Here is a 6,000-nt window from a genome sequence, read left to right as displayed (position 1 = left end):
ATTAGGAAAATGAGGTAAAGATGTTACTTAGCCTGCCAGATAGATATTTAGGCTCCCAAACTCACTTAGGCTAAAAATGCGTGGATGGGACAAGTACAAAAGTTTTGAGAGGGACTCAGAATGACCTGGGGATTGCGTCCATTTCCTCCTTTGCTCTTGATAGAAATTGTCCCCAAAATCTTGGCAAGGGAGTCATGTGGCCATTTCACATTGTTTCCTTTTGGAAAACATAGATTGTCAGAAGTACAAATGTCATCGAGAGGTCATCTAGGCCAATCATCTCATGTTAGAGGTGAGGAAGCCAAGGCCCACAGGTGTGGAGACTGTTCCACAAGCCAGTGCGGAGCTAGGCAGGAGCCATTCCTACCCCACATTCTGAGCTCACACCCCTTGGTGCCCATGCTTCTGTGAGCTTCTCACCAGCTCAGCTTGAGTCTCTTCCTGGGAAGTATTTTAATGATGTTGTTCAGAGGCTCCATGCCTCATTCCTCAGGGTCTCAGGATGGGGAGGACAGCTGGTCTAAAAAAACACTCACAGCTGGATTAATAGGAAAAGCAACATCTTCAAGTTCCTTCTTTTCAGCAGGAGGGTGAGAAACACAGCTGTTTCTCTCTCTGCATCCCAGATGCTCCCAGGGAAGCAGAGCTGGTCCTTGCTTTCCCACTTGACTAGAATTATGTGTGCTTCACATCGATTGTGCATGGAGATACCTCCCCCTCCAAGCAGCCTTCCCTGACTCCCTGCCAGAGTCAGTGCTCCCGCCTCTGGGCTTATGCCCCCATCAGTGTCAGAGGAACAACTTTGTGACACACCTGTAGACTAGCCTTGCTCATCTCCTCAACTGTCCGAGAAGCTGCTCCAAGGCAGGGACCAAATCTCATTCATCTTTTCCCTGCCAGCTCCCAGCAATGGCGCACCTCATAGTCATAAAAACAGTTGCGCCATTTATTCTGGGATTACAATAGACCAAGGTCAGGGCTAAGCGCATGGCATACTTTATCTCGGTGAATCCTCAAAGCCACCCTGCAAGGAAAGTATTAGTATACCCATTTGATGGATGGGAACACTGGAAGTTAACTTGTTCACAGTTCTTATTGCAGCATTAGTAAATTCAAAACTCCCCACGGATTGCTTCTCTTTGCCCTCTCCCTTCACCCTCCACATTTCTCCAGGGTCCTCAGACTCACCCAACTTCCTCCTGCCTCAGGCTTTATCTGAGAAGATTTCTCTGTCTCCATCACACCCTCTCCTTCACCCAGGTAATTCTTGGCTCAAAGGTTTCCTCCAAGATGGCCTCTCCGAACTCCCAAACTAGGTCATGCCCTCTTGTAATTAGCTCTCAGAGCTTCCCCAACTTTTTGTTCATGGCATTTACCTCATCCAGTGCTAATCGATCCCCCTGTCACTGGCCCCAACTGTGGGGGAGAGATTGCATGATGCCTAGTGAGCTGTGGGTCTGACCGGACTCTTTTAGGGTTGACTTCTAATTTTTTAGGGGATCTCAGATGTAAGTTGTTCTTCCATACACAGCACACTCTTGTTGGGCCAGACAAGGCTCCTCTACTTGCTATTTCTTGTCACTTTTACTTTTTCCCCTTTGTCCTTCAACCCTGCTGCCTGCATCCTTTCCTGTCCCCAACATTTGTCATGGGCCTGCTCTGTAGTGTATTTGACGCAGGTCCTCAAGTATGCATGCATACAGCCTTGTAAAATGAGTTTTGTTTGTTGGGGTTCCTGGGAGGCACAGTCAGCTAAGCGTCCAACTCTTGGTTTCAGCTCAGGTCATGATCTCAGGGTCATAAGATTGAGCCCTGCATCGGACTCCATGCTCAACGTGGAGGCTGCTTAAGGCTCTCTCTCCCTCTCCCTCTGCCCCTCCCCCCCAACTCTCTCACATGCTCTCTCTCTCTAAAAATAAATAAACAAAACTTTAAAAACCGAGTGAGATTAATGAGTATCCATATATCAGAGCTCATGAACATACATAAAAAATGAGTTTTGCTCTCTCTCGCTCCCTCTCTCAAATAATCTAAAAAAAAAATGTTTAAAAAATGAGTTTTGCTTGCTTCTGTTAAGTTGCATAAATGACATATTATGATAAAAATATATGGTAGTTCCGTACTTCATGGGGTTATATGATTACCATCTGTCTCCTCCATCTGTATAAGCTCCTTGAGGACAGGCCCCTTATCTGTTTTGTTTGTCATTTTGTCCCCATGTCTAGCCAAGTGCCCAATATAAAGTAGGCATTTATTGACAGGATGACTTCTAAGCACACGCACAAACTACTATGCACAGTCTGAAAAGCAAGTGCCAATAAATGATTACATCAATGAGAGAATAGATGGAGGAGGTGATCAACCACAAGATACCAGCTGGGAAAGACCAACTGCTTGGCTAGCAGATTATATGCAGCCCCAACAGGCAGCTGGTTTGCTTTCAACAAAGTAGGCTTCCTGTTTGGCCAAAAAGAAAATTACTTGGTTTCCCACTTTCTCTTTTCAGTAACGGCTGGGAGTCCATGGCTGGAACAGCCATCAGCTACCAACCAAAGAACAGACCAGCTCTTATCAGAAGTGGATATATAAAGGCATTCTTATTACTTTCTTCCAAGCACTTCATACGCAGCCTCCTGGAACAGCTACTCTCTCAGCCCAGCCCCTGAAATCACGCAGGCAATCTTTTATTTTTTTCTCCCCCAAATTGGGTTTTCAAACCTCCACTTAAAGGAAAATGGAGCATGGGAAGGTATGACCTGAGGTGACAGGAAAATCAATAGCAGGGTTTCAAAGTCATTCTGGAGGAAAGGCCCAGAGGCCAAAAGATAGAAGAGAAAGGGAGTGGACACTGGGGGGTCTGCTGCAGGCTTCCCGGTCTTCTGGGAAGGCCTGTTCCCTTTACCCTGCAGGGGGTAAGAAATGGGCACACACAGATAAAAAGAGTGGCTGGATAGAACACAAGCCTAAAGCTTATGTATGAAATCAGAGAAAGTGGAGGGAGGAAGGCCCCTATGAGAAGGAGCATCTGGCCTAGCTCCTCATTTCATATCTACCCAAAGCCCAGAAAGGCAAGGATGGGCCCAAGGCCCCACAGTGAGTCAATATATGGGGCAGACTGGAACCCTGGTTTTCTGGGTCCTACCCCAGAGCTCTTTCCATTACATCAAGATTCCTTACACAGTAGATAGTCCAGTGTGATAGGCAGAATAATGGCCCCCAGAGATGTCCATGTCCTAATCCCCAGAACCTATAAATATCTTACCTTACATGGCAAAAAGTACTTTGCAGATGTGATTAAGTTAAGGCTTGTGATGGGGAGATTATCCTGAATTACCTGGATAGGCTCAATGTAATTGCAAGGGCCCAAGTCAGAGAAGCAAATGTGATGACAGAGCAGAGGGTGACTCAGGAGGCCTCCGGAAGTTGGAAAACAAGGAAAGGGACTTTCCCCCTGGAGCCTCCAGAAGGACCACAGCCTTATTAACCTATTTTAGGCTTCTGACCTCCAGAACTACAAAGTGATAAATCTGTGTTGTTTTAAGCCACTAAGTTTGTGGTAATTTGTTATAGCAGCAATCAGAAACTAATCCATCCTGTGATACCACTCAACCCACATGCTAACGATGCAAATCCCCCAGAGACAAGAAGACTCAGGGATCCCCATCCACACTTGAGTGACAGTGTATCACAGTGATTATGAGCACGCCTCATGGAAACAACCCCAAAGACCATCCACAGAAGAGTGAATAGACACTGTGGTATACTCACATGCTGTGGAATAGCATATGACCATTCAACAGAACAGACTGATTTTTTAAAGATTTATTTATGGATTTTAGAGAGAGAGAATCTCAAGCTGACTCCCCGCTGAATGCAGAGCCAGAAGCGGGACTCGATCTCATGATCCTGAGATCACGACCTGAGCGGAAGTCAGGAGTCGGTTGCCACCCAGGCACCCCTAACAGAACAAACTTCTAAAACATGCAATGACATGGATGAATCTCTCAGACATGACATTGGAGAGAAAGAAGCCAAGACACAAAAGATTAAGTACTGAATGAGTCCAGATGTGTAAAATTCAAGCACAGATAAAGCAAATCTATGGTGATAAAAATCAGAAGGATGGTTACCTTGTAGGAAGAGTATCAAAAGGAAAGGGGACAAAAGAGCCAGTGGGGGCTGGAAATGTTTCATGCCGTGATCTGGTTACACATGGCATACATAAGGAAAAACCCACTGTGCGGCACGCTTAGGATTTGTTCACTTTCCTATAAAGTATGCTGTGGTTTAATCTCAGTTTTGTCATTTCCTGTGTGTGACCTTGGGTAAGATCCTGAATTTATCTGACTCCGTATTTCCCACCTGTGTAATGGGGCTATTAACAGCTCCTACTTACAAAGTGTTCACCACTGTGCCTGACACGTAGTGAGCGCTTCACAAATACCAGTCACAATTACCCAGGTGTAGACGAAGGCGTGAGCTGGAACCAGTGTGCCCCAGCTCAGGAGAGCTGACTGCATGCATTTCTTCCCAACTCCACAATCGGAGCCGTTACGCTGGTAGCTTAAGATCTGCCATGGTGGGAATATTCCCACCACAACAATTGTCAAAAACTACAAATCAGTGACTTTTTGTTAACCTGCTTGGACAGCCAGTTGTTAAACACTTACCAGCATACCACTGTATAGATAGTTGAAGTCAGACCCTCTCTGGAGAGTGTTTTACTTTTGGAAAGACAAGGGACCTTGTGGAAGGAAAGCAGGACCTGCCACCTCCACTCTGGAGTGGACCCAGAAGGCCAGACCTGCTGCAAGGGGCGAGCCCCTAGAGACTTGCCTCTGGGCCTCATGGCAGCACCAGAGTCCCTCACCAACCTCTCTTTCTTCTCTCATCCCTGGGCTTTAGCCACTTATTCCTGCCAACCTGGTCTTTCACACCCCATCTTCCCTCAATATACCTGTTTTGAGAGGCCTGGCTGACCTTCCCACCCATCCCCTAGCCAGTCCTCCCCACCCCCCGGCCCCTCGCCAGGCCCTCCTCAGAGAGCTTGCCCAGAGTCACACTCCCTGTTCTTTCTCTGCCTGGAGCCAACTGCCCTTAGATTCTCCTTGAATCAGCTCTTTCTCATCATTAACATCTTAGCTCGAATGTCACCTCCACAGAGCAGTTGTCCATGGCCACTCTCAATCACTTCCCATTATTACTCACCACTGACCGAAGTTCCTGTATGTGTGACTGCTCACCTACTTAGGACGCTGACTCCAGGATAGACACTGTTTTCATCACCCCCATTCTCTGTATCAAGAAACTGAGGATTGGAGAAGTTAGGTACCTTGCCCACCATCACAAAGCCAAGAAGGGACAGAGCTGGGATCTGAACACGCACGAGCCCGTGTGCTTAGCCACTTTGTTATCTGCTGGACGGCCTGGAAGGCAGGGCTGTGCAGGCACTGGGGGAGTCCAGACAGAAGACAGTGCAGCAGGACCTAAGTCGGGGTTGGGGGCAGGCGCCACTGCCAAGCTAAGGGGTCCCACAGAGTCTGGCTGCGAGTCTGAAGTCTGATATCCGCAGGCCCGTGCAGAAACAAGGTACAGAAAGCAATACAGGGCGCAAAGGAGACAGCAAGGCAGTGCGAGCAGGGCATGCCTTTATTCACTTACTTATAGAGGATGAGCAGTTAATCAAGGGCCCATCCTTTGAACTGTCGGCCCCTTCTCCTACGGCAGTAGGTCAGCAGGTGTGATGAGCTGGCGCTGGGGAAGGCAGTCAGACTCTCTGCTTCTAAGACTCCCAGGCTCCCCAGCACCGGGCCTTCGCCATGCCAGGGAATCAATCCTTTGGCCAGAGAAACATGGGCTCCGCGGCAGATACGCGGGGAGTGGGAGCAGGAGTGTGGGAAAGCCAGCCAGGGCAGTGGAAAGGGTACTGGGCAGGAGTTTCCAAGCCCCAGAGGACTGTGTAGAGCACTTAGCCCAGTGCCTGGCACTCAAGAAATGTTT

Source organism: Mirounga angustirostris, unplaced genomic scaffold (genome assembly GCF_029215605.1).
Source record: "Mirounga angustirostris isolate CCGP_5_RB_7025 unplaced genomic scaffold, mMirAng1.0.hap1 SCAF_7, whole genome shotgun sequence".
In the NCBI taxonomy this organism is placed as follows: Eukaryota; Metazoa; Chordata; class Mammalia; order Carnivora; family Phocidae; genus Mirounga; species Mirounga angustirostris.
The sequence above is the reverse complement of the archived record's forward strand: the minus strand, read 5'-3'. Positions refer to the sequence as shown.